Genomic DNA, 25,356 nt, shown 5'->3' on the forward strand with positions numbered 1-25,356 from the left:
TAAGCTGGAATACTTTCTACAATCATCTAAATATGTTGCAGCTTTCATTTTTGTCTGCTTTCATTGTTTGACAGTTATTTCCCCACCTCTAAACTGGAAGCATCTTCCTCTTCCCAGAAACAACCCAAAGGATAACCCCCCATTCTCTTCTTTCCCATAGCCTTATTGCCTGAGGAAAATAAATAGAAATGCCTAGAAACATGTATCAGTACCCCTGTTTGGCTGCAGGGTACTGCTGAGAAATGCAAAACTAAACTGTAACTAAACTATAGCAACCGTGCTGATCACGGGAAGCTAGTTAATTATAAGTTTCCCTTAGGTAATTGCTGGTGGAAAATATGTCATCTCCACAGTGCCACCTGCCAAGAGGAGAATGTGTCGTCTCTGTGGCAAACCCTGTAGAGAGACTGTGTCCTAGTATTTATACTCTAAACTATATCACAAAGACACTGACTCTTAGGGAGAGTAGAGCAGTCTAAATAAGCTGCAAATCTTTTTTTCAGAAGCTGCACTGGAGAATTTACCAAACTGTAGAACCCACCATCGTGCATTTGCTTGACTGAATTGTAATTATTTTTCCAAAGCAACAACTGGAAAAGCATAGCAGTGAATCAAGATATAAAATGAAAAGACATAATGGAAAATAAACATCTACTGAACTTCATACATTAAAAAGAGAAAAGAAAAAAAAAAGGCACTAAATTCCTTACATCTTGGATGTTACAAGAAGCTAATTTTTGAGTCACCTTATAGAGTTAACTGACATCACAAAAGCTTTTTTTTCCTTCCATCTCTCTCTTGTCTATCTTTAATTGATAAAATGTCAACACATTGCAAATTCTAACTCCTGTTTAATTATACTGTTAGAAGAGAAGTGACAGTATATGTGGTATTTAACGAGACTGGCTCTACAGCTGTTCCATGGTTTTGCTTCTTAAATCTATGGCACTGCAAAGCACAAAAGCAAGCTAAAAGGATAGAAAAGGTAATGGAAAATTTAGATCCCCGTGGGTACATTATCGTACCAATGTACAGGAGTGCAGCTGTGCATTTCCCACTGAAAGACAGGCAGCTGAACACTTTGCACTTAGTTGAATGTATATCTGCTTACCAGAAAGATGAACTAATGATCCAGAGTCAGTGTTAGGTGCCTGAAAATTCCCTGAGAGCCCTGAACAAAATGCCCCTGATTTTTAACCAACTCATGGTTGAAACTGAGGTGTGCTTTGCACCCTAAGTAAAAAGTCATTTGATCACTTGGAGCTACACAATAGGATGAGTGCTGAAGACATGGGTGAGTATGACCCACTCTTCCCATGCCTTGAAGAGTGCCCTATAAACTCTCCTTTTAAATGCATTTCTGTTTAAAGAACAGCTAAGGGAAGAATACTGTTTTATAAAATTACTCTGTGGCAACAATTTGCATTTGGAAAATCTTTGCCTTGTTACCAGAAAGGATTCAAACACACATTTCATATATCCTGTCTTTTCAAAAAGACAGAAACCAAGGGAGGTGTTAGAGAGCAGGAATGAAAATCTGCATGACTAGAAGATACCCTCTTAGATAGGCATCTTAACTCTTTCACAGCAATTCATCTCCACCTGTGGCACCCTCCTTCTGTTGGCCAATGAGTCCAACACTGTGTTGCCAGAACATGCAGCCACAAAATGACGCACAAAAGGGCAGTACCAACAACATCTTGCCTTATATGCTTGAATATGAAAGGTGTGGGTTTAAAAATCCCCAAACACAGGCAGAACTGGATTATCCTATGAGCAGAAAGAAACGCTGTCTCCTCTCCACAAGATTACAGAGAAAGCAGAAGCCACTACCACAGTATCTAGAATAACTTTATGTGCGCTCTGAAAAGACACATCAGACTACACCACTCAAGATACATAGCCATCAGGTAGAAATCAATTGCTCAGTCATGTTAGAACTGGCATAGTCCAGACATGTGTAGAGATACCTGTCCTCAGTAAAGGCACCTTCATGAGACTGCTATTAGATGGATCCAAATTTCTATATGCGGCCTTTAAGCTCTTGGTTCTTGTCCACAGAAAGTATTGTAATTCATCTGAAAGCAAATCCTCGGAGAATTAAGTGAATATTATTCATATTGCCACCATTTGGCAACTCAGATGATTGACAATATAAGTGTTGAGGTTTTAGTACTTCAAATGGAAAAGTAATATAATTGGACCATGCTGAGACAAACTGTTTTTATTCTGTAATATCATCAGTAAAGTTGAAAATAATAACGTAGAAAATAAATCATCTCTAGCTATTAGATTCAGCACTTTATTTTGGGAAATGGTAAGGAAAAGACTGAAGTTTAAAGTAGTCAGTTCTGCTAAGTCATAACAACAGATGAACAATATTAGCCTTTAAAACTTAGACGACCTCTGAAGAAAATGGTTAAAGCACGTTCTTTTTGCATGTCTTTTACCAATACTGTACCACGATTCATTAATCTTGAGTCATTAATCTACAAGATCAATGTGTGCTCTCATTATTTCTGTTGCCCTTTTGCAACAACAATACACTCGTTATGCAGAGAAATCAGAATTCGCTGGTGAAGCAGGCAGCAGCCTGAGAGTCAGTTCTGGCACATGGGCATGATAAATTGGTATAAAAGACCACAAAGTCTTTTAAAAACAGTCTTTTGAAGAGAGCAACAAGCAATTTTGGATGCATCAGAATTTAAGTCTTTAACTTGAGTACTTGAGATCAGGTTATGTTTTAGTAGTGAAGAAATTGTGGATCAGATAGAAGTGGATGAAATTATTTAAAGTATTCAAATAAGAGAGTATAATCATAGAATTATAGAATCATAGAATGGTTTGGGTTGGAAGGGACCTCAAAGATCATCTAGTTCCAACCCCCCTGCCATGGGCAGGGACACCCTCCACTAGACCACGTTGCCCAAAGCCTCATCTAACCTGGCCTTGAACACTTTCTGGGATAGGGCATCTACAACCTCTCTGGGCAACCTGTTCCAGTGCCTCACCACCCTCACAGTCAAGAATTTCTTCCTAATATCTAATCTAAAGCTACCTTCTTTCAGTTTAAAGCCATTACCCCTTGTCCTATCACTACACTCCCTGATAAACAGTCCCTCTCCAGCTTCCCTGTAGGCCCCTTCAGGTACTGGTAAGCTGCAATTAGATCTCCCCAGAGCCTTAGAATCATAGAATCATCATAGAATCATAGAATGGTTAGGGTTGGAAGGGACCTTAAAGACCATCTAGTTCCAACCCCCCTGCCATGGGCAGGGACACCCTCCACTAGACCAGGCTGCCCAAAGCCTCATCCAGCCTGGCCTTGAACACTTCTAGGGATGGGGCATCCACAGCTTCTCTGGGCAACCTGTTCCAGTGCCTCACCACCCTCACAGTAAAGAATTTCTTTCTAACATCTAATCTAAATCGACCCTCCTTCAGCTTAAACCCATTACCCCTTGTCCTGTCACTACACTCCCTGATAAACAGTCCCTCACCAGCTTTCCTGTAGGCCCCTTCAGGTACTGGTAAGCCGCAATTAGATCTCCGCGGAGCCTTCTCTTGTCCGGGCTGAACAATCCCAACTCTCTCAGCCTGTCCTCATAGGAGAGGTGCTCCAGCCCTCTGAGCAAGGATTTTAAGTCAGTGTGTGGTAATAGTGTTACATACAAAGGAATGGCCAGCAATTGAAGAAGAGAATTTTAAGAAAAATTACTAATTTCATTTATAACAGCTAATCACTCTTCTTTCCCTGATATTTTTAGATTCAAATATAAGCACTGGAACAGATCATTGATAAAGGGTATACACAGAATTATTTGTTGATCCATTCCTGACATCACATTGAAATTAGAAATCTTTGAACTCTGTGATGTGTACAGTGAAAAAACAAACAAACAAACACCACAACCCCCCCCAACAAAACCAGAATTATGAAAATAAGCATCAAGAAACTATTGAAGTTATACTTGAAACACTGTGCAGTGTTTCCATTTTTGTGTGCAACATCTTTGTCCACAGATAGTTGTGCTCATTTTTGATCGCTCTTAACAGGAATGAGCTGATATCACAAGCAGGAACAACTTTTGCCATCCCTATTCTGGATTGGTGTTAGTTTATGGGAGGTATTGTACAAACACATAGCAATAATTTACATCTTAACAGATAAGAAAGGTAATGAAAAAAAGGTACTCGATGAGACATAACGGTCTCAAGGTCAATTCAACTTTGCTGACAGATAAACTGGGAACAGAACTCCAATTCTCTGTCTGTTGTATGTGAGTATTCTGTCTCCAGAAGTAGTCTAAATCATTCAACAAAACAGTGTAGATCTCAGCACATTGATATGTGAATCACACTGCAAACCACCGTGGGGACAGAATTGTAATGAAAGGTCTCAGTCACGCTTTCTTGACCAAAATGGATTCATTGAACATCAACTGTGAGTTCAGTCGATAGCTTTCACAGTTCTGTAATCAGCCAAAAGGGCACTGGCTTCAATTTTCTTGATTTTTGCCAAATGATAGCGCACCAAATGTTAGATGTGTTTCCGGGTAACTGAAAAAAAAGTAGATTATTGTTGGGATATTCCAACAGACCTTTCAGGGAACCTCCATATTCTGAGATAAGGTGGAGCACCCAAAGGCTTATTTTCAAAATGCCAGAGGGGAATTAAAGTCTTTAAAGGAAAAAAAAAAAAAAGAAATCCAGAAAAAAATCCTCAATCCTTATTTTATGCCTCCTAGATTAAGTGCACAGAACACCTTAATAAAATGTTCTTTTATGAGTAACATACTTCTAGTGTTTTCATAGAATATGGTGTGAATCCTTTTCTAAAGTGCATTTACATTTTCCAGGTATCCAAGCTTCAGTCAGGCACTCCGTACTTTAGATAATTATTGGTTTCCAATTTATATTACTATCCAGATTATAGAAGGCCCATGAGCACTTGGTTTTCAGCAGGTCCTCAGCATGATCTTCTGTTAACATGTTCTGAATGCCTTGCCAGCTTTCTGGATAAACCCACCCTGAACCTCTGTGATGCTGAAGGGGACAAACCTTTATCATTGATTTCATGAATTTGTTGCTGCTATGTATCAGGAATACCAATGTAGAAGGAAGGAGTGGAGGCAGATCTAGAAGTCTAAACAGATGTACTTCAAAATAAAAAGAATTTTCACAGAAGTATGAAGTAAAACAAAACCACAACAAACCAACAAAAACCCACAAAAGGTAATAGCATCAGGGATAAGATGTATCCCACTACTTTCATAATGGCTGAAACTGGTTTCCTAAATTACTATAATAGTGTTAATTTGTCTTCATATGTTAATATGTTATTAGGGATATAATTGCCTTACTGTGATTCAAAGAAGTCTTTAACAGATGTACTGGCTATGACACCTGGCTAATCCTTGCTAATCCTGAAAATTAAATATCTGTTCCATCATTACATTGGATAAAAGAGTTATCCCAACTGTTTTCCACTTGCCTTTCACCTGGGCACTTCTCCCAATCTGTGACCCTTATAATTTATTCCTTCTTAGATTTACAGAAGGAGTCATGATTCTAGTCACCCTCCTGCATGTTGACCATCGTGCAATACCAGGAAGGAGGAACATACCTTTCTTTTTAAATATTGTCTTAAACCTGGCTGTCATACTTCAGCATTTGACCCAGCGTATGGATGCACCTGATGTAGTATGGAGTGATAACCATCTGCTTTACTATGCTGTAAGCACAGAGCCTGCACAGCTGCTAACTTGTAGAAACAAATGTTCCCAAGAAAAACATCATTTCAGTAAGAAGAGTTTACATGCAAAAAGTGCAAGCAGCATCCTACACATTACATGTACCTATGTTGATATGGCCTCTATACGCATACTTTCTTTGCAGGAAGAGTATGCTAGAGCAGATATTTATATTGCTATCAATATGGAATTGAATGTTTTGGTTCACACAATCTACCTCATCCATTACAACACTTAGATGAAAGGAATGCTATAGAAGTAATATTCTGTTATTTTTTTTCACATCACTTTTATTTATGGAAAATCTGTGTAGGTCTGAACCCTGAGGGAGAAAGATAGTGAAGGAAAAATGTCAGGGCACGGCCCTTTGTTCAGAACAGAGCACTGGACTTTGAATGTTTTCCATCATTCAGTTTTGGAGACTAAATGATAAAAGAATTATATTAATTTCATCAAAGGTTAGCATATGGAAAATACAGAGTTGTGCTTCTACCTTGGCCTCAGTCACCAGAAACAGATTTTTTTATTATTCTTTTTTTAATTGATTGCAATTGCACACAGTGCTGCTATTCCAGGAGACAGTTTAAATCAGTAGCATCTCAAGCAAAGTCTTAATGCAACAAACAGTATGCTGCAAAATGCACATGCTTCTCCCTCTTCTCCAGTTGTATAATTCTGATCCAAATCTGTAAAATCGTAATTGATTTGAGGCTCAGCTATTTAGAGACGATTTCTCTAACTATAGTATTCCAAAGAGTTGCATTCATTGAGCAATCAAACTCCCCTCTCTTTCCTCCAGCTGCATCATACGATTATCAGCTGCTGATTTTAAGCTAAACTCCAGAATAAATGCTTTATCAAAATTTAAGACACAATTTTTCAGATTTTCTTCCAAATAAATTAAACTACAACATGAAATCTTCTAACCATGTGTCAGAGAAAGAAAAGAGAAAACTTTTGATTTTATTTGGCTTTCTTGTCACTGGAGGAACCTAGGCAAGAAATTTCAACATTTAAACATTCACAAGTCTTCTCACAACTTCAGGATAATCCCATAAGCATCTGAATCCCCTTGTGTCTCCATTTCTGCTCTGGGCATACATTCAGCTGCCTGAGGCTGTGGTTACACGGGCAGCCAAGCTCTTCTAATAGCTTGTGGCTGCCAAGAAAGGGAAGCTTTGCACATCTCTCTTGCTTTCTCTCAGCTGCTTCCACTCTCCCCCCTTCCCCTCACTGCTTATTTCTAAAACAGATAAACAAGGGATGTGAAACTGAATTTATCACTTCCTGGATAACATCTGCTGGGGAGATAAATGTCCGCTTCCCCTTCCTCACATTTAGAGGAAAGAAAGTGCTAGCCTCACATTAATTGCAAGCCACTTCACAACTGTTTCATGTTGTTTTCCACATGCAAAGTATTAGCAGTGACACAGCGTAGTAAGTTCAGTGTGGTTGTTTTGTCATGAACTTACTGGGAACAACTCTAAATTATGTCTATCAGAATATTCAGAAATTCGTAGGCCACTTAGTATATTTACTGTTTTAAAATACCTGATAACACTTTCAGACAAATATAGAACATATATTTTATCAGGAGTATTTGAGTTCCAAATATCTTCATTAATCCAACATTGAAACAATGCTTTTTACCTCCTATATTTAAAAGGTAGATTCATATCTAATCTGATGTGGTATTCTTCATCATTTAACTGTCTTATTATTTTGTTCTCCCTTTCTTATAATTAATATGTATGATTTTGAGTCCACAGGATGTGCAACGATTTCATTCTCTCTAGAAAAAATACATTCTTGTACAGTTTTTACTATCACTGTTTACTTTCACCACTAAATTAAAAATTAAATTGTTTCTTTTTTTTTTTTTTTCCAATTTACTGATATCTCTACTGATATGCTCCTATCAGTGCAATGACATGAACTAGCATGTAAATTTATGGATTTGATAAACATACACTGTTTTCTCTCTGAGGTTTCCTACCATTTCTGTGAAGAAGTTAAGGCTTGTAAAATGTAGGGGATGGAGTCTACTCCATCATAAACATGATCATAAATTTAAAATGAAAAAGTGCAGTTGTAAAATATTATATTTTATCATTCTTCTTTTATAGAAGGCAAGGATCTGGGTCTACAGGTAAGCGATTCCATTTTCTTGCAGCATTTCTGTTCATTGAACAATTTTTTTTTTGTCCACATTTAAGGTATTCTCAAATTTAAAGTGGAAAAAAGTTTTGAATGAAAAGAAATGTTAGAGGGCACATTGGCAGAAACTGCAACTTGGCTTTAGTAGTTCAGAAATCTCAGTATGTGACAGATATGGTTCCTATTACTTTTTTCTTTCTCTAAGATTTTGATCTACTATCTGATGGCAAAGTATCTTAATACTGAGTTAAGTCAGATGATGGGTGGAGTCTTTATTCCTCCTCTTGAATCTGTTCTACTTCTTATAAAATATTTACATAGTCATTGACTAGAGAATGAGATTTATCTGTTAGACAAATTGTAAGACATTCATCTGCCCTGTACTTTTAACCCCTGTGATTGTTTCGTCAGATTCTCAGACAAGAACAATGATCACGGGAAAACCAGCATCCAATCCCAGATGACAGCCCAGCTTCACCATTTCAAAATTTCTACTCAATATTTGTCATTAGCAGCTGGAGAATTAAGTTGCAAATCTTCCCAGACAGGTAACACTGAAGAAGATAAAACCTCAACAATATCCTCACTACCATTTTGCTGTTCTAAGAATTTCCTTTTCTTTTTCTTGTAAGTACACAAAATTAAATATATTTATAGCAAAGTACAAAGGATTGTACATATAGGAAAATTTTATGTAATTCAGAATAACTTCATTCCTTCAAGCAGAAAACAAAACAGAACAAAACAAGAACAAACTCTACAAACAAACCAAAACAAATCCAAACAAACCCTCAAACCCCCACATTTAAATTTAGGTCATTAATAGCCAAAGTTCTTACTGTATTATGAACCACAGACTGAACTGACCAAAGTGATATTCACACTGACTTGCCTAGGATATCATTTACTAGAAATAATTTGACTGTTTTAAAAGGTATTAATTGAAAATAGAAGTAAATTAAACATGCTCTACTTTCAGTTACACCAAGTAGCTGTGCATGTGCATACATAGTCACAATAAGTCTACTCATATTTTTTTACTTATTTAATTGATTGCTTTTAGAAACAAACATTGCAGGAAAAAAATCTTCTCTAGTCACATAGTGAAATTAAAATAAAAATTGAAGTTGTTTGTTTTATTAATAGTGTGTAACTAACCAACAGTCAGCGAACTATGCATGCATGATAGGTAAACAACAATATTAGACACTTAAGACACCTAGACATTTCTAAACCACCTTCTATAACAAATCCCAGGACAGTCACACACATACACATACACGTGCACCCCCTCTCAAAGACCACCCCCACACCACACACACATCCTTTTCCAGGAGTAGAGATCCCTCTACTTCTGTACCCTCCTGCTAGAGATGTAGGTGTTCTAGGCTTATGTGTGGTCATGACAGTCCCTACAAACCAACAAAACATATTATCATGAGAAAGCCCCCACTTCGAGTTCACACATGTACATGAGAAGTGTGGATCCCTACTTGTTTCACTCACACTGTAACTCCTCCAGCTAGATGCCCCCTTGGCATCTGCCAGTTTACAAGCCTGTCAGTCTGACCTCAGTGCCAAGGAAGGTTATGGAGCAGACAATCGTGAGTCCCATCGCACAGCAAATACAGGACAGCCAGGTGATCAGGCCCAGTCAGCATGTGTTTACGAAAGGCAAGTCCTGCTTGACTAACTTGATCTCCTTCCATGACAAGGCGACCCACTTAGTGGATGAGGGAAAGGCTGTGGATGTTGTCTATCTGGACTTTAGTAGAGCCTTTGACACTGTTTCCCACAGTGTTCTCCTGGAGAAGCTGGCTGCTCATGGGTTGAACAGGCGTACACTTCACTGGGTAAAAAACTGGCTGGGTGGCTGGGCCCAAAGAGTTGTGGTGAATGGAGTTACATCCAGTTGGTGGCCGGTCACAAGTGGTGTTCCCCAGGGCTCAGTATTGGGACCAGTTCTCTTTAATATCCTTATCAATGATCTGGACGAGAGGATTGAGTGCACCCTCAGTAAGTTTGCAGATGACACCAAGTTGGGCAGGAGTGTTGATCTACTCAAGGGTAGGAAGGGTCTACAAAGGGATCTGGACAGGCTGGATCAATGGGCCAAGGCCATCTGTATGAGATTCAACAAGGCTAAGTGCCGGGTCCTGCACTTGGGTCACAACAGCCCCATGCAGTGCTACGGGCTTGGGGGAGAGTGGCTGGAAAGCTGCCTGGTGGAGAAGGACCTGGGAGTGCTGGTCAACAGCCGGCTGAATATGAGCCAGCGGCGTGCCCAGGTGGCCAGGAAGGCAAATAGCATCCTGGCTTGTGTCAGAACTAGTGTGGCCAGCAGGACTAGGGAAGTGATTGTCCCTCTGTACTCATCAGTGGTGAGGCTGCACCTCGAGTATTGTGTTCAGTTTTGGGCCTCTTACTATGAGAAGGACACTGAGGTGCTGGAGCATGTCCAAAGAAGGGCAACAAAGCTGGTGAAGGTTCTAGAGAACAGGTCTTATGAGGAGCAGCTGAGGGAACTGGGGTTGTTTAGTCTGGAGAAAAGGAGGCTCAGGGGAGACCTCATCGTCCTCTACAACTACCTGAAAGGAGGTGGTAACGAAGTGGGCGTCAGTCTCTTCTCCCAAGTAACAGGACAAGAGGAAATGGCCTCAAATTGCACCAGGGGAGATTTAGATTGGATATTAGGATAAATTTCTTCACTGAAAGAGTTCTCAATCATTGGAACAGGCTGCCCAGGGAAGTGGTTGAGTCGCTGTCCCTGGAGGTATTTAAAAGACGTGTAGACATGGCTCTTAGGGACATGGTTCAGTGGTGGACCTGGCAGTGTTAGGTTTAATGGTTGGACCTGATGATCTTAAAGGTCTTTTCCAACCAAAATGATTCTATGATTCGATGATCATTTAGGCAAATACTCCACTCTCAAAAGCACTCAGACTTGAAGATAACTTTTCTTATTTAATATTCATGTGAGATCATTCTTGAATAATACATGCAAGACTAGATAGTCTTTTTACAGTGTTTAAACCATGGATTGAATCTTCTTCAAGCCAAATAGTAATAAAATAGAAAGCAGAGAAGATTCAAGGTATTACTCATACAGCGGTGGAACTTACAAGAGGAAATAACCGGGGGAAGAAAATGAAAAATGCCATAGACATCACTTTCTCCTTTTTTTACGGTCACAGTGGAAGTGGTGATTTGGGGAGAATAATGATTCTATGAATTATGTACATTTGATAATGCCTAGAAGGTGCAGTGAGTTTAAGAAGCACAAGGAATTTACCTTATGCTGATAATTTGTTACTAGTACCTTAGCAAATTATATAGAAGATGTCTGAGAAACAGATACATGAGGTTGGACAGATGTTTGGCAGATCAAGAGTATAGACAGAGACCTGTGAGTCACAAAATGCTGGTAGGAGACAATGTCACAATAGGGTAGACAATTTCATAAGAAACAATTTCACAGGAGTACAGAAGCAGAAGATGAAGCATCTCTTGACATCTGTCTTAAAAGTGAGAAAGAGAATAAATGGCAGGAACAAAAAGGAAGATGAAGGTGAACATAGAAGTAATAATCAGAGTGATAAGGGAACCCCAACATCAATAGCAGCTGAGATGCTCGTAACTCTGACATTTGGCTGGAAGTTCTGATCAGAAGGATGACTGTAGATTGACTAATTAATAAGACACAGAAACTTTTCTCTGTTTTTCATGGCGACTGTCTAAATGGCTGACTCCAAAACTGGGACACCATATTCATATTGCCTACGTGAAGAGTCCTGGTTTTGCCAGACCATGCTGAGACACTGTCTGGAGCAGTGCTAGTTGGCATTGGCCAAATCAATACCAGGAGACATGTTAACAGATAAACGGTACACACAATCTCGAGCCAGTGTCTGAGTCCATGTCTTGTCTCTGTTTTATTGAGAAGCAGACTTTGTTTCACGGGATTGTTGATACCAAGGCCACTTAGAAAAGATCTGGTTTGCAACTCAAAGATAAAAATTCAGAATAAAATCTGTAGTTGGAATTTCATCTCTATGGAGAAGAAAAGGTAAAATGATAGCTGAAGGAAGATGAACATCTGTAAAAAATATACATAAATGGAAAAAATGCTTAAACTAGATGCAAAATTTATAAATTAGACAAATGTTTTTAAAAGTATAAAGAGAGGACAGAAAATTATAGATACTTAATATTTTTTACAAATAGATCATGCAAAGCAATGACAATGTATTCCCCAACTGGAACTGGTACATTCGTTTATATTATAGTCTTGTATCTTTTTTAATTTTTTTTTGATCAGTCCTGATACTGTGTAGAATTTGTCCTTCCTTCATTCTTCCAAATCCCATGTATATCTGAAATCCTTACTCTTATCATCCACATACCATATTGAAATATGTTTAAATGTGATTTAACTTAAGCTTCAAATCTAACACTCAGCACTATGTTGTTGAGTAGTTACTGGCTCATTTGCTCTAAGATATATTTATTTGAAAAATTCAAGTCTGTGGGCAATGCAAACTTGAACTGTTTGACATTGGTCAATAGGCTGCAATTGCCTGAGTATGTTGGCAGTCATCCACAGAATTAGTCATGATGTCCTGTTGACCCAGTTTGAATCCTGTGTTGAGATTATACATACTGTATTATTTGGATTCCGCTTTGGTTTGGGGAATACCATTTCCAATTTATGCAAGTTTTAATTCTGTTTTCACAGCTGTTGACTAGCTGTCTCCCTACTGCTTTTATCTTGAGGAATTTATCATGTTTTATTCCCCTCTGATGCTTTTATTTGGTGTTAGGAATAGGTTTACATTTCTTTGCCAATACTACATTTTAAGCCTCACACAAAATCCTCTCATAGGCCTTCTGAGAACCCAGCGCTGAGGTTACTGAGACATTTTAGGACCACATCAATCCCGCTTCCAATACAACTTTTTTTTTTTTCCCGCTGTTCTTTAGCCTCCATGATATTCATTATTATTTTCATCACCGGTCTAAACACCTTCACAGTTAGTCATGGTGTAATTCAACTGCAATTTAATAACAGCAGCAATAACTGATATTCCACTAGGCAGTATGTGAAACAAGGTCATATTCTGTCCTTCAGCTTCCTCAATATCTGTTTAAAATCCAGTATCATTTAAGCCCTGGAAGAAAAACAGAAAGATCTGATAATGTTTTTGATAGGCACATCTTAACCATTTCACATGTTTACTCCTTGCTATAGCCATGCAGGCAAAGAATTCTTAAGTCAAAATATAGAGTTATTAAAGAATATGACCTATTCATAAAAGTGGTGCAACAAGATTCATTTATGTTGAACAAAGATTTTAAAGTGGAATTTAGTAGAAATCCGTTAGCATGTAAGTGGGAAAGAGAGTAAATAAATGCAACTTTCTGGGGACATGCATCACACTGAAGATGTTACTGCTAAGTTAGTGGAAGAAGTAAGACTGATTTACAAAGGTGTAGCCTCTCTCAGGCAAATTTGTATAAAATCAAAAATAGCATTTGGCAAAAAAAAAAAAAACCAACAAACCCCAAAACTTTCTACTTTTGCACAACAGTTTGGGTTTTTTTTTTAATAGCAACCTATGGATGTGATTTAGAGGAAACTAATTACTGCTGAGATGAAGAAAGTTTGTGACTTCTGAGAAGCAGTTCTGGACAGAAAATAAATTCAGCTCTTTTATGTTGGAAAAATTATTGGAGAAAAGCTGTTTATGTTATCCATAATTGGTTTGTTTAAGCTTATTTGCTGTGACGGTATCAAGATATAAGGCAAGTCTAACCTAGAAGAAGAAAGAAAGGAGTAAGAAAGGATCCAGAAGGGAAGATAAATAAATAGGCACTGTTAAACTTAAAGGAGCTCTAATTCTGGGTGTGCAAAGATGACAATGAATAACAAGGAACCTGAAAAATCTGCAAAGATGTCCTTAGTACTCAGACATGTTTAAATAGTGTTTACTCTATCTTAATGTTTTGGATCCCCAACAATGCTGAAGTAGTAATAATTCCACACAGGTCAAAGCAATATGCACAAGAATTCCATCAGATTTGTAATTATTCTTTTCTCTACTTCAGAGGTGGTAACTGTAAGCAGTATATACCAACTGTTTATGGTCAAGAGTAAGATTAAATATTCCAGCGGTTAGGCTAAAAAAAAAAAATATTTAGGGAAGAATCAAACTTCAGAACTCCTCATGAGCAATAAAATTATTGCCTATTTCCTATGGATTTCTGACATATTTTCCCCTAATATTCCAGTCATGTTAATTCCTTTTTATGCCTAAATCCATACTGACAGTTCAGCCACGCTATTCCTAAAGCCATGCTTCAGGCCCTAATACCCTTCACATATTTCCATTGTCTCCCCTCTATCTACTCTTTTGGTCTATATGCTGACCAAGAGAAAACGCACACTGGAGCCACCCAGACGATACACATTGCCTGACTAGATGGCTATGTACAGTCAGTCCTTAACAGTAATGTTTGAGTTCTCCCCACTCCTGTCCCCAGCAGAGGAAATAAAGAAACCTTTCTGCTTCTAGCAAGCTACCAATATTCGGGAAAGTTGTAAGTATTTACTGTCTTTGAGATATTAAATTTTGACTGAAACAGGCTGACAGGTTAGAAGAGTATATCGAGGCAGATAAACTCTCACTATAGTAATGACGTAACTATAAACTTTTAGAAAGTCAGCCTAAATTCATTTAGATAAATTACATATGTATAAATGTGCACTAGTGGAAAAATATTTTGTTAGTTAACAAATGAAAAGAATTCCTGGAATATGAAGATTTAATTGAATTCTACTTGGCTTGCACATCATCAGAATCAATAAATGTTTTGTAATATGAACTAATTTAAAATTTCTCTAGAAGTTTTTTGTGCCAGACTCCAAGTCAGTTAGCTCACAGTGATAGTGCCGTGCTGGACATCTGAAAAATAGCAATAATGGATTTTTGATCACTAAAACTAGGTCTAGCTCACTGAATACAAACAATGAGGTGACACAATGAGGCAATTGTTCTTCTGATCACAGTCAAACTGTAGTTGATTCAGCTTTCACTTTTTTCTTGCAGCTGTCACTTATATAAACTTCAGGAGAAAAAACACAAAACATTAACTTCAATGGACTAAGCATATGCTTAACTGCTTTTCTAAATAAGCGTAGATTTAAAAACACATTTAAAAATTAGCTGGAGGCATCCTTGACTGTTTCTGAATTGGGGTTTTAATTAGGAAACTTGCTTACATGTAACTGAAATTTGCATTATAATTATGTTATTATTTACGTATAGCTTCCCAAGGAATGAAACATCATGCAGTTTGGTGCTGACTATGTCTCTGTGTGAGTGTTTGCCCCTCTCTCTGCTTTTCTCACCTTTCAAAAAACTTCCTATTGAATGGCCCAGTGGAACTATACATGGGAAAGAACAAATAAATTTAGTTCCTAGAAATTTCAGGAAAAATCAGCAGCAATGTAGAGGAATAAACCTGCATTAGTACTCTCGGTAAGACAAAGGCTCCAGCCTTATTTGATAAAAGAGACTACATCTACCTGAGAACTATTATGATTGTCATAATAATAGGAAAAGGACAGTTATTGCCTCATATGAGACATCAGATCATCCAATCATAAGAGAAGAAGCCATAGGAAAACTGGCTTCATTACTTAGACAGAACTACTAGTTTACCTAATTAGAGTGTGAATTAGATGTTTTAGCCTTCCTAAATACTACCTATCTGTAAATCAAATGTGCAACTGGTGACCTAGGTTTTTTAAACAGCAGAGAGTGAAGTAGGTGAATTAAGAAAAAAAAAATTTAATTATTCCAATTGTATGTCATAAAAGAAACCATTGGAACACAACTTGTCTGCCCTCACTGGTGTATTCTACCTCAGCATATCTCCTGACATTTTCATGCCTGAAGCCCCACGCCTAAGCTTTCTGTCTTGCAGATTGATTCCAGATATGTTACAATCCTGTCTTCATGTGGAGCTCAGGAAGCCCATAGTCCCACTGGGACAGCAAATTACTCATATTTTAGTTGTGTTTCTTGCTGGGGTGTCTATAAAAGGACATTTTCCCATGCCGTTACTCCAACAATAACAAGGAAAGCTGGAATATTTATCAGCAGAGAAGTAACCGAAATAATAAAAATTAGCAAAACCTAAAAGTACAGCAGTCCATTGCTAGTACATAAATTTTCAATTCAAATATTATTGAATGTTTAAATGAAAGTAAGCATAGTGACTAACATAATGTTATTTTAAATCTTTTGTGTATGTGTGTGTTTATAACACCTTAGTGTGCCTGACACAGACTAGCATTACTCATACAAATATAGATGTCATTTATATGACACTATATTTATTTCTGAGATAGGATTTCAGTGATACTTGGCAGGAGATATTGTATAACCAATGTTAGTATTTCTTGGATCAATTTTTAGCAGACATGACCACTTTCAAATTTATTTATCAAAATAACTTTGGGTTTGCATGATTTCTTTTCTTTGAACATTCTTTGAAAAATATTTCTGCAACGAACACAGAAACAATGACTGCTGCTGTGGTCTTTCCCTGTCTTATGATACTTGTTTGACATGGTAAGAATGTAAATTATTGATTGAACAGCTATTGGTTATCAAACAAAAGACATATAGCAGTATATAGCATAAAAGCAGCTTTGCTAATGATATAATTTCAAACAAATAATTCCAAACAAAAAAAAAAGAAAGAGCACTTTGCACCTTTATATGCGTATGCACCTTTATATGTATATATAGGTTTAGAGCTGAGCAAACAATGGAAATAATATTTTTGATAATTGCATAAGTAGACAGGCTCATTTAGTTTTGAAAATGCTCACTGTCTGTTTCACCTATGTAACCAGCAACACACTGCAAATTTTGTAACATCTAAGCAAGTAATTGAATGGTACTGTGAACTGAGAGTCTTATGATACAAGACAAAGTAAAAAAATCATGCTGTGTTGCTGGTTATAAGTAATCCAATTAATAGGAAAAAACCCTGTACCTTTGCTAAATAACAGTGTGAATTAACATTTACCTGTTTGTTAACAGTCTACAGTCAAAAATATTCAGTGAGGAAATCTGTGAATAATTCAGAGAAAATAAGTTCAAAAAAAGAAGCTCCAAATCCATTCATCTTTATGTATAAATTATTCATGACTAATTATTCACAAACCTCTGATTTCAGGTAAGATTAATGGCTAATATTTAAAATTAACACCTGAAGCTTTATATTTTTATTTCAAAAGCCTTGAGAAGCTGGATGCCAAGATCTCATCTCTATAGGGTTAAAGTGCCTAAATCAGAGGCAATCTGAAAAGCTCATTCATAAATTAATACCAAATTGAATAAACAAATGGAAGTTGTTTGATGAGCAGAAAGAAATAACTAAGCCTCTTCTGTTGTTGATTTGTGTCCTTTATGCCCTATGCTCCACTTTTTTTTTTTTTTTTTTTTTTGATAGACCTCCCTAGGTAGCAGCCATCCTAATGGTTAGTCCATTGTATGGACTTACACACCTGCTAATGTATAGGAAAGCAACTGTCAAAATGGATTGCATGGTGGCTGACTTGTACCACCCTTGCACTCCAGGTACATATTTTCATAAAAATTCAATCACTTTTTCAAATATAGCTGGCAATTCTGGCCAGTACTCTGATACTGTGGCTCACTGAGTCCCAGCAGTCTAACTCTGAACATATTTCCAACAGTGACCAGCTAGCTGATCTTCTAAATGAAAATGGCTTGGGTAAGCGGAGATTATTTTCACTCTTTCCCTTATCTTTTCAGTATTGTAGATAAACACGTTCACATTCTTTGGATCAGGACACCATTATACATGCAATGAAATAATGCCTTTTTAAGGAAAAGATTTTTGTGACTTGCAAATCACATGAAATATGCAATCATGAAATCATCGAGTCACAGAATAATTGAAGTTGGAGCAGAAGATCAGCAAATAGACTACTAAACCTACAGCATCAGAGCAATGCATCTCAGGAGGAATTCTCACTAACTGTGTATCGTCAGGCATAGTTTAAGCTCTGAGGTCTATTGATGCAGTGTGTCTATCACTGTGCTAGACACAGGACGCTGCTTTTATCTGTACTTTAGCTCTTAAGAGATTGATGTGCCTTCTTTATACTATGAAGTCTTGTACACTTTCCCAAACACAAAAGTTAAATATGCTTTCAATGCCTGTTTTTTCTGCTAACAGCCTTATTTTGGACTCCAACTTCTGGAAATTGTCAATAGGTGGAAAGTGACTGAGATGATCATTCAGGCCATAAGATGAAGATAAGGCTTAGGAAAATCTATATTTTTTTTTAAAATTCTGGATCTGAGATAGATTACTATTTATAATTTTTAGTAATTAGCTTTTTTGACCCTTCATCTGAAGAAGTAGGAGAACGTTATTTTGCTGTTTTACAAGGACATTGTGATGATTAACAACAGAGAAAGGAACATTCAGATTATAAAACACACACAACTGTACTTATGCGGTATCTTTAAGTTTCTCCTTACAGATAGATAGATAGACAGACAGACAGATCCATATATAAAATTTTATGTTGCCTTGGGAGTCTACCATGGAAAGTAGCAGAAGAAAATACTGAGATTCAGAAGAGGTGGATTTATTGTGTTTACAGGAACTATATGTTATCTTCTTTAGGACAGATCAAAGCAGGTATGTGATACCTTCATGTACAGAAGAGGTAGCAGGAGTCCCTGCTTGTCGGACAGGAAAGAAATTCTGATTTGTTGTCAGAATGAAGATAATTAGAACATATTATTTTTTTTTCCCTGGCTGTTCCAGTAAGAGCCAGGGCAAGTGAAGAAAAATGGTTAGGTATTTACAAATATAACTAAAATTTTACAAAAATAATTACACTGATACTGAAAAATTATCTTGTTAAAATTAATTACTTTTAGTAAAAATGAAAAAAGCATGGAAAGTTCTGAAGTAAGATTAACTGAAAAAAATCCTTGAAATGTGTCGCTTACCTGTGTGGTGGAAGGAGCTGAAATGGGTGCTGTAAGGAAACATTTCAAGCTTTAAAGCATTATCTCTGCAATAACAGAATCACTGACTGATTTGATATACAAAAGATAACCTTGAGAAGAAAAAATCTTTGTAGTGGGAAGAGTTTAAAAAGGAGTTATCAAATATTTTCAGTGTCCACAGGACCAATTTTTTCTAATGCAAGCTCTTCACTTATTTTATCTGATGTGAAGCAATATTGCTAATACTCAGCAACACCCTTCTAACTAAAGATGAAGCTGGGGACAATAGGAAAGACGAGATGTAACAGGAAAATGGAAGGCGAGGAAAACAAAACTGTATTTGAAGATATATTGATATCAAATCTGAGAAATCACAGCTGTGGGTTTAGAAGTTGTTTTCTTAGTTGAAATTAAAACAATTATTGTAACAAGCCTGGTGACTGATTCGAGATTTGACAGTTCCCAGCTCAGGAATACTCTCAAGGCCAGCCACTAGTGCAGCACCCTTCCCTGTGAGGCAGGGTTTCACTTTTCAACAACTTTCAGCTCCAAATCCACTGCTGAGACCAACAAAATCTCCCCAACAATTAATTTATACCCCTTTACTAGTCCTTCTCCCTTTCTGGCACATATACCACAACAAGTACACAATTATTTGCACATGAATTTCCTTGTTATGGGACCTTTTACGTTTCATAAAATTGTAGGGAAAAAAATAGGCACATCTGGTCTATTTCAAAATCCTGTTCAAAGCAAGACCTTGATGCATTTGGACATCACAGGTCATCAAAAAAACCCAACTGACCCAAAATGATATGTTTGCCCTTCCTCAAGAATTCTGGGCTAATTTGCACAACAGTTTTTTCCAGAAATCCTTAAAAGGTCTGTTGGTTAGTCATTGAGAAAAAGCATGCTAGACCAGATTCTGTATTTGAAAAAGATTTCTGTCTGTTTGGATCTATGACCAATGCATTCAGCTTTTCGGACTTCTCAGAGGACTTTAATATATTAATTTCTAAAAGCTTATTAGAGCATTAATTCCTTCTAACATCTCAACTCTTTCCAGAGCATTCTTAAACAATGTAAAAAAAACAAAATTAAAAAAATATATTTTATTTTATCTAACTTGGACCCTCTGACCACCTTAACCTCTTTCCATTTCCTCAGGGGACCATAGGAAAACTTTTAGTTCTTCTGCTGATAAAAATTGCTTTGGGTTGCATCATTCACTATTTGAGAGCACTGAGGTCCAGAGTTAGGTGGGCTTTTGTTTGACCTCATAAAGATATTATTTTCCAACATTTTGTTGAGCACATACACAACCAGTCCATAATAGTCCTGAATATCAGATTATGAACAATAATTCTGAAAATTATTTCGATTGATTGAGATTTTTCTTCTCAATGAATACTAAAATTAGTGAGAGGGACACAAGTGTTTTCTGTGTTGAGCATTTACGTGCTGTCGTCCAAGAAGATCATTGTGAATGCAGCTGACTCTCTGAGTCTCTCAGGTGACAATGATTTAGATTGTATAAATCAGCCTTGCTCCTGCTGAAGGGTACCTCCTCAGCAAAACTAGCATGACCTTACTCACTGACATTCATTAACTTATTGTTAAAGAGAAAAGTTACTTCTCTGATATGTTTACACCCCTTTTATTCAAAGCTGTGAGTCTGCTACATCACTGTTCCCCAAACCTAGTGTCTAGCTTGCCAACATATAAAGTTGATATCACCTTACTCACCAGCTCAGAATTTCTGTTTATCACCCTTTTACACTATGCCAAGGTTAGGAAATCCCATTATTTCCTCTGGAAAATCTTTTTAAGCCTTTGTTGTAAATGGCACATTGTGCTATGCAAAAGGCAGATCTCCAGAGGAAAGATAAAACTTCTCTATTTGGACTTCTAACAAAGAGCAGGAGGAAACATTCTTAAAAAGAAATGTAATCATGAGATAAATCAACACCAGGTGTAATGAACACCAGAGACCCTTAAATCCTATAGAATGAGAATGGCTTTTTGCCTCCTTCTCTAACAATGTGAAAATGGGGCTTTGGTGGGGGGGCATAGTATTTAACTTTAATTTGATTACACCTGCAGCATACCAATTCAATGGACAGTAACTCAAAGCTACATCATGTTTTGCTTTAGTTCCTTTCTAGATATACTAACAACTAGCTATTGAAGGATTATTTTAATCCTTTTTAGTGAGTAAACACCACAGCCCACTATGAAGCCAGTACATTAGTCTATTGTTTGAGGTTTAGATGTTTATTTTCATTACAAGAAAAACTGTACTTTTTTTTTTTTTTTCTGTAGGTACTGTATTATTCTTACTTCATTCACTGTCATAGTATTGACAAATGGTACAGGGTTTTCTTCCACTTTTTTATCAGTTTGCCCTACTTCTGTCACTGACCCTAAAAGACAATATGAAAAAGTGGGACTTGCTACTGGTAAATATACAGTGAAAAATTGATTTTTTTTTTGTTCCTTCTCACTCATTCAACTTGAATGGAATTACTTCAAATTCATGAAGTATTGTGAGAAGCAGAATTTAAGCAGAATTTTTTCCTTGAGCTTTGTTTTTAGTCTCACTACTTTTTCAGTACTAGATTAGAGAAAAAGAAATAAGCAAACTGAATAGCTAAAGACAAACTCCTAAACTTCTTAACAATGCTGTAATTACTGACAGCAGGCAAAACATGAAAGTTGCTATCATTTCTTCTCCCTTGTACTGTAGTGTAGCAGGCTTCCATTTTAAACTCTGGAGTAAGAAAGAAGCATAATAGAAATTGTGTGTGACCTGAGGACAGGACTCAGAGCCAAGAATTTATGGCAATAATCACAGATGAGATGCCCTCTAGGACTTGCCCTCCCTTCTAAAAAGAAAAAGATACTAAATTAATTTACTTATCACTTACTCATCATGTGTGGTTGCAAGAGAACTTGTGAGGCATCTCAAAAGCTATGCGATCTTTCGGAGAACAAGGAGAGGAACTTGACAAGATAAGAGCGAATAATATCTTGGTTTGCAGCCTTCCTGCTGGTTCTCCATTTTTCTGTTTGACTTTTGTCTAGCCTTTAACTTTTTCAAGTGGATTTTTGTTAAAGGAAGATCGGTGACGGAAGAGAGGTCAGTCAGGAGAGAAGAGAAAAAGAAAGGAAGAAAAGAATGGAGAATGGCATCAGTGGGAGTGAGACTGAAGCAATGACTCCAGACAGAATGGTGTGAGCTGGAACAAATAGCTAGGTGATACCAAGAGTGTTCAGTCTGAAAATTATACATACCCTCGATAGAGTCAATGCACAAAGGTCCCTAGGTCAGCAGTAAGCTCCAGGCAGCTGAATTACATTTCCGATGTTAAGATTTTTCTATCTTAAGAGACTCTCTGATCATCGTGGAAGGTTAAGGGAAAGGGAAAAGTGAGATGTGGCTGCATAAAACTTGATTTAAGAATTATTCTCAGGCCTCATTGAACGTATCCTAACAGGATTGGGCTTTACTTTATGCTTTACATAAAGTGTAAAATCAGCTATCCTTTAGGTTTCCTTTAGTCTTTTCTTTTTTTACATCACATATCCATTTCAACAGTTACAGAGAGAAGGAAAAGGAAAGCTAAATAACCACAGAATCACAAAATCACAGGATCACAGAACAGTAGGGGTTGGAAGGAACCTCTGGAGATCGTCTAGTCCAACCCCCCTGCTAAAGCAGGATCACCTACAGCAGGTTGCACAGGATCGTGTCCAGGTGGGTTTTGAATATCTCCAGAGAAGGAGAGTCCACAACCTCTCTGGGAAGCCTGTTCCAGGGCTTTGCCACCCTCAGAGTGAAGAAGTTTTTCCTCATATTGAGATGGAACTTCCTGTGTTCTGGTTTGTGCCCATTTCCCCTTGTCCTGTCACTGGGCACCACTGAAAAGAGTCTGGCCCCAATCCTCTTGACATCTGCCCTTTAGATATTTATAAGTGCTGATGAGATCCCCTCTCAGCCTTCTCTTCTCCAGACTAAACAGACCCAGCTCTCTCAGCCTCTCCTCATAAGAGAGATCCTGCAGTCCCCTCATCATCTTCGTAATGTCTATGACCTGAGCCCAGGATTTGGAGCTAAGGATTTATGATAAAAATCCCAGTTCTGATGCCCTCAATGACTATTCTTAGAGTTTAGTCCTTTGCTAAAAAGAAAATGGAAGTAGCAAACTGTCAGAGGAGGACTGAAGAGATAGCTTTGATCCCAATATCTTTAGTTTAATTAAGGTAGATCCTGCTGAATGTATCAATCTATGGCTGTCCATTGTGGATCTTATGTTGCAATACCTTGGGCATAGCACTGGCTGTCTTCTAGGAACCTCATGGAATCCTCTTTCACGCTTTCTCTGGATGTCTTTGAGAAGAAACCTTCTATTACTTATTTTGACATGCCTCCCTCAAAGGCCTAGCTCAGATACACATGCCCACACCCAAATACAAACACAGTCCTGAGATTGTTATAAAATGTCTCACATATAGCACTAGAATGAGCATTTAGACAGGACAGGAAACCACCTTAGTAGGCAAAAGTCAAGGAGGTTAAAAATGGGTTTTGTTCCAATGTATTTGAAACTTCTGCTGTTATAAAACTGAAGGGGAAAAACTGAAGAACATTTTACTGGTCTCATTTTCTTACACATGTCCCTAGCCGATAGGTGTACTTCATAGACCGAGCTGATTTCATGAACAAAGATGTATTTTTTTCCCTAAACATCAATCAAGTATAGACATTTCTCAAGTATGAAAAAGACATTTGTACCTCTCCTGTTAAAAAACCCTTAAACTTACATAATTAAAAAAGACTAGAAATTTCAAAGATGTCTTGCTTTCTAGATCATACTGAAATCTGAATTTCAAGGCAACTGTAGAGAAAATCGATTCAATGATTTAAGGATTAAGCATTTTGATGAAAGTTACTGTATACTTTCTTGCTTCTACCCAGCATTTAAGATTGTCCAATTATCCCTTACCTGCTTTCCTTCTTCAGTTTTCAAAACTTATAAACTGACCTTTAAAACACATTGCCTGATTGATTGCTAGAACCCTTCATCATCTACCAACAAGACATAAGCAAAGAGAATGTAATAGTGAAGACTAAAAGTCATGCATATTTGACAGTAACACAGATTCCTCAAAACTAAACGTAATGCAAATTCCAGATGCTTTTGTCATTTAGGCTATTTTTTTTTTTTAAATGGAATTTGGGTAATGCAAATCAGTGGAGCCACTGAATCTGAGCTCACAAGATTTATGAAACTCAAATAACTATGATCTGTTTCCATTTGCTTTTAAAGTCTTTGTTTATTGTGGTAAATTCTATATAGATATACACGAATGAATATTAGAGTACAGTTATGTCTACTGCAGAGAGTTTCTGAAAAATGCATGTGAAAAGAGAATTATAAGTATGTGTTTATATACTAAGCCATTTTTAGAAAGAAGAAATAGTCTTTAAGAGATGGTGCACATCATGTTACTTTCAATGTGCTAGCAGTTTTGTTACCTCTATAAGAAAATGAAACCTGAAAATGAAAAAGATTTTTTTTTATTTAAGAATAAATTAAATTCTTCTCTCAAGTAATGATTTTTATCTTAAAACTGTGATACATATCTTGCTGTTGTGTCAGGTTTCTCACCTTCTTTTCATACAGCAGTTAGCTTGAATAATCTCCTCACTTTCAAACAATTCCTGATTTATTGTTCTTTGAGCACTTCAGGTAATCTTGATTGTTCACTTACACTTAGCCTTTAATAGCGACAGCATCACTTTGAAGATTGTAAATAAATTTTGCTGAAAAATCAAATTCTTCAGACATATTAGTCCTATTGTTTTTTTTCCCCTGTAACTGATATCCATATCAGATCCCTTTCTGTTATTGCTATGTATCTTTCATTTAGTGATTCTAAGTAACACAAAATTCAGTATAAAGAAGAAAATCAGTAGTTTGGGATAGTTTTATTTAAAAATTAATCAATGCTGTTTGTAACTTTACATTTTTAACCATTTAATTTGGATAGATCAAGCAAATTTCCTTAGTAAAGGATTTAGTTTCATTTTTTATTGTATTACAATTCATCTGACTTCTGACCCTTTTCAGACTTTATCAGACTTTATCTCTTTAAGCCTTGAAACAGATTTACATTTAAAGGCTAAAAAAATGTTTACCAATTTAATTTTTTATCTATAAATATTTAAAAAATCATTTTTTGTTCATGTGAACATATTGATAAAAGATACCTAATGGAAAAACAATGAACAAAAGGGAGGAAAATATAAAAATCAAAGTGCAGAAATGGTTTAAGAAACAAAAAATGGGCATGTGTTTCACAAATCAGCAATATAC

Source organism: Grus americana, chromosome 1, assembly GCF_028858705.1.
Source record: "Grus americana isolate bGruAme1 chromosome 1, bGruAme1.mat, whole genome shotgun sequence".
Taxonomy (NCBI): Eukaryota; Metazoa; Chordata; class Aves; order Gruiformes; family Gruidae; genus Grus; species Grus americana.